The sequence below is a fragment of the Panthera pardus genome, unplaced genomic scaffold (genome assembly GCF_024362965.1).
Source record: "Panthera pardus isolate Hobbes unplaced genomic scaffold, ASM2436296v1 HiC_scaffold_3, whole genome shotgun sequence".
NCBI classification, from domain to species: Eukaryota; Metazoa; Chordata; class Mammalia; order Carnivora; family Felidae; genus Panthera; species Panthera pardus.
Genome location: NW_026526876.1, coordinates 32,717,848 through 32,733,141, shown reverse-complemented (window position 1 = coordinate 32,733,141; position 15,294 = coordinate 32,717,848). Strand labels below are relative to the sequence as shown.

Below are 15,294 nucleotides of genomic sequence, written 5' to 3'. Positions count from 1 at the left end.
TTATAGCAGAGGGAAGTGGACACAGGTTGTTTCCAGGGTCCCTTGGTTCATCAGCTCCTTATTTGATTACAGGGTGATTTAACCAAGGAGCACTGACTGCTTCAGCCTGTTTGGCCTTGATCAATCCAGAAAATACACTCGCTGATTTCCTTTTATCGATAGTCTACAGGTGGCGATCAGGCAAGTCAGGGAAGGGACCCCGACAGTTTTCACTCGAGAATGCTCAGAACAGTCACAGAAAGGCCCTGAACACCTACCGAAAGGGATGGCCTGAGACCTGCCGGCCCAGGGTCAACAGCCAAATTAAACTGGAGAGGTGAGGAGCCAGAGGGACAGGCAGGCCAGGATTAAGGGAACAGGAGCTCTGAAACAAGCAAACAAAAACTATTCATAAAAAGTGCTAAAAGGTGAGAGGTGCCTGCCTGGCTCAGTTGATAGAGCATGAGACTTGATCTTGGGGTCATGAGTTCAAGCCCCACATTGGGTGTAGAGTTTATTTAAAAATAAAATCTTGAAAAAAAAGAAACCTGCTAAAAGTGAACAGAAGGGTGGACCTTCCAATTTGCGATTAGACTGTTAAATAACTATTAGAACTTTGTCATGTTGATTTAACAAACCAGAGATAGAGAGCAGGATACTAAAACCATGTCAAAAGTTAATTTTTAATAGCCTCCTAAACAGTTGCAGTCTTAAAATTTTTTATTTGAATATAGTTGACACACTGTGTTACATTAGTTTTAGGTCTACAACATAGTGAGTGACTCTACATCTCTGTATGTTACGCTGTACCTAACTAGTGTTAATTAGCCAAATACACCAGCCTGGTATAGCTAGAGGGATGCATTGATAGCATAATAAACATTCATAGAGTCAAAATGGACCAAAACTTTCAACCTCCTACAAAAACAATGGAAGCTCTAGAAACAAAGGAAAAATAACTCAATCCCAGACACCTGAAGAGATCAATTTATAAACTATAACAACACATTAAAGCAGTCATAGGAGGGGCGTCTGGGTGACTCAGCGGGTTAAGCGTCAGACTTCAGCTCAGGCCATGATCTCATCGTTCGTGAGTTCGATCCCCAGGTCGGGCTCTGTGCTGACAGCTCAGAGCCTAGAGCCTGCTTCGGATTCTGTGTCTCCCTCTCCCTCTGTGCCCCCCCCACCCCCGCTCTCTCTCTCTCTCAAAAATAAATAAACATTAAAGCAGTTGTAGGAAATATTCTATCTTACCATGTTGGAAATATTTTAAAATTTTATCAGAAAAAGAAAAAAATTACAACGTTCACAATAAAAGAAAGGAAAACAGACCGAGCACAATAATACTATGACTTGTAGATCATGCAAAAACATTTATTTTTTTAAAACAAAACAAAACACAGGCTCTGCTTCCCCATTTAGGAAATTAAATGTTGAAATAGATTGGGTACCTTATATGAGCTAGAGGTATGCTCAGGGACAGAGGCCTCTAGGCAGCTCTCTGTGTAGCCAACTGCCTCTTCCCCTCCCTTTCCTAGCGGTGCTGTAGGACATCATCATTTTCTTTCTTTCTTTTTTTTTTTTTTGAGATTTTTAAAAATGTTTTTTATTTATTTTGAGAGAAAGAGAGAGAGAGCAAGAGCATGAGTGGGGAAGGGGCAGAGAGAGAGGGAGAGAGAGAATCCCAAGCAGGTTCCACGTTGTCAGCACAGAGCCCAATATGGGGCTTGAACTCACACACCATGAGATCTTGAGCTGAGCCGAAATCAAGAGTCAGATAGATGCTTAACTGACTCAGCTATCCAGGCACCCTGGACATCATCACGTTCTATGTGAATACTGTGGGGCGAGGTTGGGATAAATGATCCCCACATCCCATCCAGCTCTAGGATGCTATCACTGTACCCCCGATAAATCAACACTGCAATGCATGGTCTCGACAAAGTGAACAGACAGAACCTCTGTTCTAGACACAAGGTAGAACATATAATGGAAATGGCAGAGACATTCCTATCTTTCTAAAAGCTACTTTTCTGGAAAGTATGTTTAAAGAATATCGACTTTTTTTTCTTTTTAAGTTAAATACATTTTAAGGCAGGCATCCCTAGCAAACTGTGTTTCTGAGGAAGACTGGAATGAGGGCCTAAGGTCATACACTTTATGACTGACACTGTAGCTATTACCAAGGGTGAGCATGGATGTGGCAATTGGGAGTAACATGGACGTGAACTAAGGACAGTCATGGAATCCGAAAAATGCCATCACGAAATACACCATTTCCAGTTAAGTGCTATGAAAAAGGATGCAAAAAAGACAGAAAACCTATCACTTAAGTTTCCCACATCCCTTCTCCAATGGGCATAAAGGTATTATGACAATCAATTATTTAGCAGCGCCTGGGTGGCTCAGTCGGTTAAGCACCCAACTTCGGTTCAGGTCATGGTCTTGCGTTTCAGGGGTTTAAGCCCCGCGTCAGGCTCTGTGCTGAAAGCTCAGGGCCTGGAGCCTGCTTTGGATTCTGTGTCTCCCTCTCTCTCTGCCCCTCCCCTGCTCATGCTCTGTTTCTGTCTCTCTCAAAAATAAATAAACATTTAAAAAGTTTTTAAAAAAGAACAATTATTTGAAAAACATTGTGTGGGGGCACTTGGGTGGTTCAGTCGGCTAAGCACCAACTTCAGCTCAAATCATGATCTCACAGTTCATGGGTTTGAGCCCTGCGTCGGGCTCTGTGTGCTGACAGCTCAGAGCTTGGAGCCTGCTTCAGATTCTGTGTCTCCCTCTGTCACTCTCCCCTCCCCAGCTTATGCTCTCTCTCTCAAAAAATAAATAAATAAGTATTAAAACAGACACACACACACACACATGCACACATTGTATGATTTCTTTCACAGAGGCACTGGCAACATTCACAAACTTACTTTAGCATTCAAGAGATTCCTAAAAGAATGTTCTCAAATTTATACTTGGCCTAAGTTTTCATTTAAAATCAATTGTGAAGCACATAGGGGGTAAATACATGATCCTTGCTGCTTTCTGTAAGTTTTTAAACTTCCAAAATCAAAACTCTGAAAGTTCAATCATGGGGCGCATGGGTGGCTCAGTGGGTTAAGCATCCCACTTCGGCTCAGGTCATGATGTCATGTTTCATGAGTTCAAGCCCCACGTTGGGCTCTGTGCTAACAGCTCAGAGCCTAGAGCCTGCTTCGGGTTCTATCTCCCTCTTTGTTTTTTGTTTTTTGTTTTTTTTTTTTTTTAATTTTTTTTAACGTTTATTTATTTTTGAGACAGAGAGAGACAGAGCATGAATGGGGGAGGGGCAGAGAGAGAGGGAGACACAGAATCGGAAGCAGACTCCAGGCTCTGAGCCATCAGCCCAGAGCCCGATGCGGGGCTCGAACTCACGGACTGCGAGATCGTGACCTGAGCTGAAGTCGGACGCTTAACCGACTGAGCCACCCAGGCGCCCCTCTATCTCCCTCTTTGGCTTACACTTTGTCTCTCTCGCTCTCTTTCAAAAATAAACATTAAAAAAAAAAAAAAGTTCAATTGTGGACTGTATGTATTTTTAAATGTTTAGGTTGTTTTTGTTTCTTTTTTGTTTTTTGTTTTGTTTTGTTTTGTTTTATGTGAAGTACTAAGCTGGATCCTGAGTGCGTGGTTTCAGCCTGGTCAGTCATATCACTTTTTAGCACTCGGGTTTGTATAAGAGAAATTAAAAGACTCACTTAAGCATGTTGTAGAGCAGTGCTCCTTACGCTTTTATGCACGTACAGAGAACCCCAGGATCTCCTAAAAATACAGATTCTGATTCAGTGGAACTGAGGTGGGATCTGAGATGGTGTGTTTTCTCGAGCCTCCAGGTATGCTGAGGAGGAGCATAAGTGGAGAACGGTGGCTCTCAAAATTGGTGTGTGAGAATCACCCAGAGGGCTTGTTAAACCAGATTGTTGGGTTTCTGACTTAGAAGTGTAGAAATTCTGTCTTTCTAGCACGTTCCCAAGCAATGGCGCTGCTTGTCTGGAAACCACACTCTGAGAACCACTGCTGTCAAGGAAAGACTATTGGATTGTGTGAGAGAGGGAAAATGTGGGGTTAGCATCCACTGTGGCTAACTGGCCCTATGACTCTATCAGGTAGAAATACATTCACCTGCAATTAGCAGAACAGTCATCAGTAGCCTAAACAAATAGTATAGTTTGTTTTTCTCTCTTGGTAAGTCCAGAGGTGGGCAGTCCGGCGTTTGGGACATCTATTAGGAAGCCACCAAGGACGCCTGGCCTTTCTCTCTTTGTGTTCCACCATCACTCACATGTGGCCTTTGTGCTGATGATGACTGCTGGACCAAGTTCCAAGCAGAAGACTAGGAGCAGGGCAGAGGGGGACGGGGGCCTCCAGCTTCACTTGCCCTTTTGGAAAAGTTTTCCCAGGAATCTTGCTCCATGACTTCTGCTTACATTCCACTGGGCAGAACTGAAGCAACCGTAGACCCATCATTGACTAGGGAGAGGGGGTTGGATTCGCCAACCAACATTAATAACCACAGTGGCCTCAGACATACACACATCTCTTAACATCATATCAAGACTACAGAAGTTCTAAAACCTAAGGACATATCTCAGCTCTCTGAATCCTCGCCTCCTCATCCATAAAGTGTATCGGGTGCACTATGGGCATTTTGGGCAGGACAATTCATCCCTGTGGGGCTCTCTTGCACACTGCAGGACATTAAGCGTCTCTGATCTCTGGGTACCAAATGCCAGGATCCCCCACCCCTGCTATTGCGATGAAGCCAAATAGGCCTCTCGGTTGGGGTGGGGCATGGGAGGGGACTAGCCTGTGGGATTGGAAGCCACTGTCCTAGATCGGGTCTGGTCCACAGCTGTCTGATTCTCTCCGGTCTCTTTGATAAAAGCTAGTTATTTTTTGAAGCCCTGGCTACACAGCAGGAGCATGGGTCCCCATTCTCCACTTCATGGTGGGTAGGTATTGTTTTATCTCCTTTTAAGACAATCATTATTTTACCTTATTAAAAAAGCCCTCCTCCTCCTTTGGGGCACATGTTAGTCACCACCATCACACTCTTCCCCTACTTGTTCCAATGATCTACCTATTTCCAAATCACTCTCCCATCCAGACTTTCCCCTCCAAGTTTTACCTTCCTCCTAGGCAACTTTTACATCCACATGGATGGTCCTGACTGGATTTGACCTCCTCACCTCAAAGGCCCTTTACTACTTGTCTCCTTGTCACCCACACAATGGACAGACCTCAGCACTTGCCATCCTGTGAACTGCTCCTTAACCTTAAACTTGACTGGCTCTCTCTTGTACCGCCACTTCCTGTACCTCCACCTTCTCATTCCCTTTGCCCCATTCTTCTTCCTGATGTTGATTTTAGTCCAAGCTAGCAGCCCCTTCCTAGCTTCACATCCTTCTCCACGCAGCCTGGACCAGCTGATCCATTCCTCCTGCATTCCCCCAATCTTCACCCCATTCTCCTGGTTAAACCCCAGCCCCAGCTCTAGCTGACTTTCTGCCCTCTGACTCCCACACTTGAGCAGCTGAACACTGCCCTGAGACAGTGCACACCCACGCAGACTGTTGCCGTGACAACCTGGTGGTGGGCTGGTGGTGGTCCCTCTACTTGTCCTTGTCAGCCCTCTCCTGTTCCCTACCTTATCATCTCCCCTGTCATTCGCACTCTTAGCAGATAACTTCACTCCTACTTGACAGTGAAAATAGAAGCCATCAGTCAGAAGCCCCCTCAACTTCCTGCCCCCCACTGCCACCCCACTAAAGCACTTATTTTTATCTACACTCATCCTTTCCTCCCTTTCATTGTGGGAAAAGTTTCCTTCCTGTGGTTAATCCCTCCACCTGAGCCCTACATCCCAACAGCTCCAGCCTCCCCAGGGACCTTGGCTCTCAGAGTCCCCTCTCTGTGCCTTTAGTATTGCCACACTGAAACCTCTCCTCTGTTCTAAAAAGCAGTGTTCTCCAGACTCCACATTCCCATCTCCACTGTACAAATTTCCCCTTCTCTCTTGTCCTTTGCAGCCACACTTCTTAACCTTTCTCACACCATGGATGCCTTGGCCGTTGGGTGGATAATGTTTTTGAGTGCATGCAATATATATAGAATTACCCTGGAAGCCAATTATAGTGAAATCCAGTGGTTACAATATATTTTTTAAACTTGTGACATAGGAATACATGTGCTTCTTTCTTTTATTCTTGTGTGTCCTTTATTAAGGCATTCAGCAACAAAATCTTGTGTTATCTATAATAACCCCTGTATTGTTAAGTAGCGATGATTATAAACACTATTTTGCAACATCTGCATCAACTGCAAGGTGAAGTAAGTATAGCTGTGATTTTTACAGGTAACAAAGTCACAGGCACTACTATACTACTGAAGAATAACGTCTGCAGTCATAATTGAAGGGAAAACTATACTCTAAATTTTATTTTATTTCTTTTAAAGTTTATTTATTTTGAGAGAGAGAGAGAGAGAGAGAGAGCGAGAGTAAGTGGGGTGGGGGGCAGAGAGAGAGGGAGAGAGAGAATCCCCAGCAGGTTCCATGCTGTCAGTGCAGAGCCCAACGTGGGACTCCACCCCAGAAGACTATATTTTAATAACAGGTGAGTGAGGGGCACCTGGGTGGCTCAGTCAGTTAAGCATCCAACTCTTGATTTTGGCTCAGGTCATGATCTTACACTGGGAGATTGAGCCCCACGTCAGGCTCTGCACTGGGCATGGGACCTACTTAAGATCCTCTCTTTTGGGGCGCCTGGGTGGCGCAGTCGGTTAAGTGTCCGACTTCAGCCAGGTCACGATCTCGCGGTCCGTGAGTTCGAGCCCCGCGTCAGGCTCTGGGCTGATGGCTCGGAGCCTGGAGCCTGTTTCCGATTCTGTGCGTCCCTCTCTCTCTGCCCCTCCCCCGTTCATGCTCTGTCTCTCTCTGTCCCAAAAATAAATTAAAAAACGTTGAAAAAAAAAAAAAAAGATCCTCTCTTTTCCTCTGCCTCTACCCCTCTCCCCCACTCAAGCTCTCTCTCTCTCTTAAAACTAACTAAAATAACTAACTAACTAACTAAATAACTAAATAAATAAATAAATAAATAAAATGTGAATGAAAAATCAATATGTAATTTTTTCCCATCCAAGTTCATGGGTCCCCCGAATTCTATCCATAGATCCCCTGGAGGGGAGCAGTGGGCACCAGATTAAAACGCCTGTTTTAAAGTCCATCCTCCCTGCCCACCTCCTCATCTTCCTCACATCTAAATTTTATGAGTCTTCAAGTATCTGTTAGTGCCAACTATATAAGGGTAAGTAACCTTTAGCAATCAGGTTTTTACTCTCATGGCCCAGGCTCAATATCCTCACCAAAGTTACCAATGGTTCCCCAAATTTGAAGGTCTCTTCTCTATCTCCATATTGCTCCAAATTATTTCCTTTTTAGAATTTTCTCTTTCCTAGGCTTCTGCAGTATCCTTCTCTATGGCTACGCCTTGAGCTGCAAGTAAAAACTGAATCCAAATCAAACAGATTAAACCATAAGGAAAAATAGATCATACATTTTAAGAAGCGCAGATATGGGGTTGCTGTAGGGCTGATTAATGTCCTGGCTTAGCAATGTCATCTGGGACCCAGGGGCTTGGCATCTTTCTGCTCTACCAGCCTCAGCATGATGGCTTATCCTCAAGATGCTCTACCCTACATATTAAAGGACTATAGCAGGTCCAGGTGCCATACCCAAATGTGACAACGTGCAGCTGAAGAATAGAGTATGTCTCTTCCTGTCTGTCTATTTCTTTAAAAAAAAAATGTATGTTTATTTATTTTGAGAGAGAGGGAGCACGAGGAGGGTAGGGACAGTAGGGACAAAGAGAGGGGGGAGAGGGAGAATCCCAAGCAGGCTCTGCACTCTCAGTGCAGTGTCTGACATGGAGCTCGAACTCATGAACTGTGAGATCATGACCTGAGCTAAAGTCGGACGCCTAACCGACTGAACCACCCAGGCACTCCTCGTCCCCCCCCCCCCCCCCCCCGTCTATTTCTAATCAGGGAGGAGACCTTCCTCAGGAGCCCCCAGAAATCTTTCCTCACATCACATTGACCCGAATTGCATCATATGTCCCTTCCTAAATCAGTCCCTGGCAAGGAAATGGTGACGGCCATAATTGGCTTGGATTAATCAGGATTTATTGCCAAACCACTTGGAAGAAGGGTGGAATGCAGAACAAAACCGGGGGCTCTGCCAGAAGTGAACAGGCAATCAAACCTCACTGATACGCACCAGTTTTTCTTCTGCTTTTTGCTCGCTCCTTCATTTTTCTTTGAGATGCAGTCTTCCTACCCCTTAGGTGTTGTGTTCTATCAGGTTCTATCCCAGTCCTCTTGCAGGACCAGCCCACACCACAAAATCTCCCTGAGTGATCCTATTCACGCCTAGGGCTTGAACTGCCACTTGGGTATGGCTTGCTCTCCACCTAGAACTCACTCCTTGGCTCTAGGCCTGTGAATTCTCTGTTGCTTACTGAGCCCCAGCTCCACGTGAATATTCCCCTACTCAAACTCAGTTTGTGCATCCATGCACCCCCTGACTTCCTTGTGTCTCAGACAACAGCCCTACCTTCACCCAGTAATTGAAATCTGTCCTCTCAGAATCCTCCCTCTCCCTTACCCCCATTACATAATCAGCCATCTACAGAATCCTGTAGATTCTCTCCACTCAAGTGTCTCTAGAATCTGTCTCCTCCTCTCCATACTTGGGCAGGGCCCTGCTCGTTTCAGGCCTGGCTGATAACCTTGCCTCTTGCTTTACTCCGGCATACCTGTGTCACTGATGCCGGGCGGATCTTTCTCCACTCCTGTTCACCAACCTTCAGCAGCTTCCTATTTTGCAAGGCACATCCAGGTCTGGTCCCTGCTGACGTGTCCAGTTCACTACCCGACACTTTCCGCATTCACCCTGAACCCAACTTGCCATCTCTCACATCCAGCTCGCACACAAGCTCTACTTCCGCGCCATCAGCCCTCTCAACACAGACACATGTGAAGGCACATACACACCTTTTTTTCCCCCTCCACATATACTCAAAAATACTTTCATGTTTTGACAAAAACTTATTTATGTCACCTACCATGTGTTGGTCACCTTTCCATGCTGATGATAGCCCTACCTGATATTTTTTACAAATGACTCCTTTATGTTCCTTATTAGGGATCACTGTAATTTATTAAGAACACCTATACGTGCATCCTTGTCCATATGTCCTAGCCCATGTCCCTAGTTATAAGGGACTCAGGCAATTCCTGGAAGCAGAATGGCTGGGTCAAAGATTATGTGATTTTTACATATCAAGAGAACTGCCAGCTAACCCTCCAGAATGTATCCATTTAAACTACCACCAAAGGCATATAAAAATACTGTATAAAAGCACCCATTTGTCAGAACCCCCATCCACACTAGATATCTTTAAATTTTTGCTTGTCTAATATTTTGCCCTAAATCTGTATTTTTCTGATTACTAATGAGACTACTATTTTACATTTTTTAATTTATCATGAGCCATTTATTCCTTTTACCCATTTTTTAGTATTTGTTTTCTTCTTCCCCCCCTTTTTTATTAAGTAAACTCTACCCCCAAAATGGGGTTCAAACTCACAACCCCAAGATCAAGAGTCACATGCCTATTAACTAACCAAAATTTAAATAAAAGCTTGAAACAAAACAAAAAATAAATACATAAATAATAAATTGTAAAAGAGAAGAAACAAAGAGTCACATGCCCTACCAACTGAGCCAGCCCGACACCCTCTTGCTTGTTTTCTTCTTACTGGTTTGTCTGCCCTTCCGTTTTCTCCACCTGGCCAATTACTACCAAACTTTCAAGACTTAGGCCAGGCACCACCTCTTCCAAAAAGTTTTCTCCAATTCTTTGGCTTCTCCCAGTACCCACCCTCAAGTTAAGCCCCCCTACTCTGCACTCTCTGCTAACCTTGCTGTGTATTTATCTCTTCCACAAGGCCATGAACACCAAGGCTTGTTACCTCTACTTCTCCAGTTCACATTAGTGTGCCCCTGCATGGGATAGGTGCATAATCCAAGAAGGAAACAATGTGCAAATGATCCACAAACAGGATCACTTTTAGGCTTATTTCCTTTGTCCTGTTCCTTGAAAAAACAATTCAGAACAAAATAACCTGGTTTGTTCTATTTCATGACCAAAATGTGATTTTAACATAACTCCTTCATACAAAGAGCTTCAGCCCTTCACGTTCATTGTTTTAATTTTTCTTTGGCTTCATTTTGAAGGTGAAACCCCCTGGGGTCATAGGATCCCAGTCTCAAGACCTGAAGCTGCTCCAACTAGCTCTCTTCCTCCCAGTCCCTGACACACCCTCCTTTCCCTCCCTCATACCTCTGCCTCCTTACCTCCCCAACATACCTGTGCTTCTGGCATATCTGTACTCCTGCAGGCCAGGTGTCCAGGAAGACCAGAAATGAAGGTGCAGCCAAAATATTTCACTCAACCTGGAATATCAAATAAAGGCTTAGGACATTTAACAAACTTGTTAGTTTACAAATGCTGCATTTATTATCAGAGGCAGACCAAAGCCTCAGACAAAGGAATGCCACAACCCCACTACATTATCATAGCCTGGATCAGAGAACATGGAGCCAAGCAAATTGAACTCAGCACTCAATAATCAATCTCTGGGTAATGACCTCGAGCCCCTGGATCTGAAACCCATGAAAAAGACCATGGACCCAGTCCTGTTGCTCAATAGAAGGTAGGTCTGAAACCGAATCTGTAGGATCATGCCAAATAATACGAGGTCTTAATTTTTTGCAGTTTATTCAAAGGAACCACTTATTTTGCTTTTACCCTGAAAAAGATCTTTCATCTGTAGCAGCCGCCAAATTATACTTCAGTTCCCACTGCATCTAGCAGTAACCACAAGAGTGGCTAGTATGTGTTGAAGGTTTTCTATGAGTCTGGCACTGTGCTAGGTGCTGATGCATCACCTCATTGAACCAACACGGACTGGTCAGTTCTCAGCAGAAATGGAAAGCATAACCTGTTAATAACTGGGGGGGGGGGGGGATTTACGTTCAGCTCTATACATAAGCACATCTCCAACCCATTTCTACAGGTGAGGAGGAGCCCCCAGCTTGCCAGAGATGGCTTCTTTGAGGAAGCTTACCTTGCAATTTCTCCAATTCAGATCAATTCGCACGTTCTAACCTGTTTGTCCATAAACTGGGATTTGAAGGAAGTTTTCCCACTTCTGGGAGACCAGAAGGAGGAGCAAGGCACTATTATTAATCCTAAGAAAAGGTTGAAATTAAACTCCCTCATTTCACAAGAGTTCATAAACTGCTTCCAGTTTATTATTTTAAAGGAAGCAAACAGCCATTCCAGACTCACAAGGAGGGGAGGCCTGGCAAGTTTACTCTCATCTCTAAAGCCTCCCTCTTTACCTGGGCACTCAGAGAGGGGCCTAGTGAAGCCTCTGAAGACAGCCAGCCCTTAGGAGCAGTTCTGTCAGGGGAAGGGAGCCCCAGGGAGGAGCTCTGACCTTGCCTCAAACTTCAAGGGGAGCACCCAGACCCTCCCTGAAAAGGCGAGGCTGCCAGTCCTCCTGAGGGACATCCCTAACAGCCTGGCCCAAATGGAGGAAGCAGGCTGGGGGACTGGGGTAGGGTGAGGGGAGGGAAACTGAGCAGAGGCTTGGGAGGGGACAGGCATGGGGCAAGCCAGAGCCTTCTAAAGAAGCCCAGAGGATTCACGGCGGCCAGCCCTGGAAGGTGGCCATGTTCTCATAAAAAAAGAGAAAGTGATAGAGAAAAGAATACAAAAACCTTTGTCTGAGCATGACTCTTGCCAGTGGTGCCTCTGCCAGAGCCTCTGCAGCAGCTCCCAGAGAAAGCCCTCCAGACAGGGACAGACAGACAGCCCAATGGAGCAGAAGAGCAGCCAGAAGCCAGCCTGCATCAGAGTGGGGGTTTGGAATGTGCTGGCGCTGGGGGGCACCGCACCCACTCTTCAATAATTGGCTGGGAGACCACTGGCCATCCATATGGAAAAGATAAAGTGGATCCCTATCTTACAGCAGGCCTCCAAATAGGTTCCAGATGAACTAAAGACCTACAGAGTGTTTTGTTCGGGGCAAATTATGCTCAGAGACTAAGTTTGTCCTTGCCAATAATTTATTTAACACAGGTTCACTGTAAGAATTACAATTTATAATAATAATATTTCACAAGCCAATAGCATACAGGATGATGTCTCTTAACATGCCAATAAAGAAATAACATGTTCCAAATCAATGATAGATTAATTACATTATTGTTCCAGGTAAAAGGGAGATGGAATAAATAAAGTCCAATATTAGCTGAGGTGTACCTTTCTACAAGTCGGTTCTTGGGAGTGTCAGTCCTTCCAACTAAAAGCTGGGTATCAGCTGCCTGCTTAGGACCCTCACTGCTGGGGCACTTAGCTGGTGGGAGACGGAGCCAGTGTTGGCAGGCAAGGTAGGCTGCTCTGAAGATTATTACTGCAGGGACCGCTACACAGCTTGGACCACTGCCTATGAGGAGTAGCCTCACTAAGGCAGAAGCAGATGTCCCTTCTCTTCCTGAGACTGCTGCATGGTTTAACACCACTGCTAACACCAAGGCAGAAGCAGATGTCCCTTCTCTTCCTGAGACTGCTGCATGGTTTAACACCACTGCTAACACCAAGGTAGCCTTGCCATGGCAGCCACAGTCCGAGTAAGTGTCTCAAGATCCCCAGAGAGCTATTAGATCAGCAAAGAGTAGCCTTGTCCAGACCAAATGCTTTCGAGTTGCTGGTCATTCCTCTTAATTTTTATTTTATTTTTTTTTATTTTTTATTTTTTATTATTTTTTTTCAATATATGAAGTTTATTGTCAAATTGGTTTCCATACAACACCCAGTGCTCATCCCAAAAGGTGCCCTCCTCAATACCCATTCCTCTTAATTTTTAAAGTTTAAAAGTATACCACTGATGGACACCATGGCCGTTACTATGGTGTTGATGATATAATGGTCCTCATCACTCCAGGTGCTAGAGTTCGGTGAGAAAGTTCTAATATCCAACTTCAAAACAATTTCATGAAAACAAGTTCAAACCACAAACAACTTTGTCCAAAACAAGCTTTCAAAACATGGATTTGAAATCATAACAAGTCAGCACACAACACGGGGAACAAGCAAAACTACTATGAGGCTTCTGGAAGAAAACATAAAGGGACAGCTTTATGACACTGGGAAAGGGATGCTATCTTTAACAAGGTATAAAACATGCAAAACAGAAAGGAAAATAAGGATAACTGTCTACATTAAAATCTTCTGTAGGCCAAAAGACACCACATGCAAAGTATAAAGACAAGCCATAGACCAAGAGACAATATTTGCAACCCATACAACCAGGAAAAAAATCTGTGGAGTATCTTATTATGTCCAAAAGAAATAGACCAATAGAAAAATGGGCAAAAGATATGGGCAAGGTACTAACAACAGCAACAACAACAAATCAGATGAACTTCACTTGTGATCATAACTGGAAATTATAACCATGAGATCCCCTTGGGCATCCATGGGATGGACAAAAATTAAGATCTGACAATCCAAGTGTGTATGCAGGTTTAAGCAAATGAAAACTCCATTGCTGGTAAGGGTGTACAACCATCTAGGAAAAAACAGTGAAACCTTGTAAAGTTTGTAAACCTTCTAAAGAAGATGCACATGCCAGTGGTAGAGATATTCTCCTTCACGTTCACAAGTGACAAATCCTGTATTCACTCTATGTAACAGGGGATAAGTAGAAACAATCGAATCACCCTTGTGTGGAAATAGTATAAACTAATTTATTCATCCAATGAAACACTATAAAGCAGTTAAATATAAAGCATGTAGAAATAAATCTACATGCATCAGCATTGCTAAATCACAAAAATATAATGTAGGGTGAAAAAAGCAGGTTACAAAAGTATAGTATATATACTCTAATACCATTTATAGAAAATTTCAAAACAAAAAAATATATAATAAAAGTACAGAATCATGCTTGTATGTTTAAAACTTTGTAATTTAAAATAAAACAGAAACCACAATGAGATACCACTTCACACTCATTAAGATGGCTATTATTAAAAACCAAACCAAAACAAAACAAAGAACGTAACAAGTGTTGGTGAGGATGTGGAAAAATTGGAACCCCTGTGCACTACAGGTAGGAATGTAAAATAGTGCTGCCACAATAGAAAATGGTACCAGGGCGCCTGGGTGGCTCAGTGGGTTATCATCTGACTCTTGGTTTTGACTCAGGTCATGATCTCTGGGTTCATGGGTTTGAGTCCTGCATTGGGCTCTGCGTGGATGGTGAGGAGCCTGGTTGGGATTCTCTCTCCCTCTCTCTCTCTCTCTCTGCCCCTCTCATGCATGCATTCTCTCTCTCTTTCTCTCTCAAAATACAAAAGAAAGAAAATGGCACAGCAATTCCTCAAAAAATTAAACATAGAATTACCATATGATCCAGCAATTCTGCTTCTGGGTGTATACCGAGAATAATTGAAAGCAGGGACTCAAACTTATTTGTACACACCCATGTTCATGGCATAATTATTCACAACAGCCAACCCCAGCGTCCATCTACAGATGAATAGATAAACGCAAAATGTGGCATAAACATACAATGGAATATTATACATCCTTAAAAAGGAATGAAATTCTGGCACATGTTACAACATGGGAGTAACCTTGAGGACATTATGCAGTGAAATAAGGTAGACACAAAAGGACAAATACTATGCAATTCCATTTATATAAGATACCTGGTCAAAGTCATAGAGACAGGAAGTAGGATGTTGATGGGGATGGAGATGGAGAGTTATTATTTATGGTACAGGGTTCGGTTGGGAAGGTGAAGTTCTGGGGATGAATGATAGTGATGGTTGCGCAACAGTGTGAATGTACATTATGCCACAGAACTGTCCGATTAAAGAGGATTAAAATGGCAAATGTTATGTTAGGTATATTTAACTTAAAAATAGAAATTGAAAAAAAGACTGGCTTCAAGCCAGCCCCTCTACCCAGAAGAGCCGCCAAGCCGCTCACCCGTCTGTAGCACGCAGCTGACGCGATACACCTGGACCGCCCCTCCCCGCCCCCACGCTCGGGTCGCTACCCCGCAGCCCCAAAGAGTTTCACGGCGCAGGCGCGGTGCTGGGGTGGGTGGGCAGGAGGGGGCGTGGCCTCACACTGCGCCTGTGCCGAA

General features: G+C 44.1%; 1 long non-coding RNA gene across 1 annotated transcript; it reads right to left on the bottom strand.

Annotated features, from left to right (window-relative positions):
* Positions 1 to 243: 243 nt before the first annotated feature.
* LOC109258533 (uncharacterized) lies at positions 244 to 15,268 on the bottom strand. Its single transcript, XR_002076350.2, has 3 exons — positions 15,135 to 15,268; positions 10,437 to 10,522; positions 244 to 364 (listed from the first exon to the last, which is right to left on the bottom strand). It is a non-coding gene; the product is annotated as an uncharacterized LOC109258533 (long non-coding RNA).
* Positions 15,269 to 15,294: the final 26 nt, after the last annotated feature.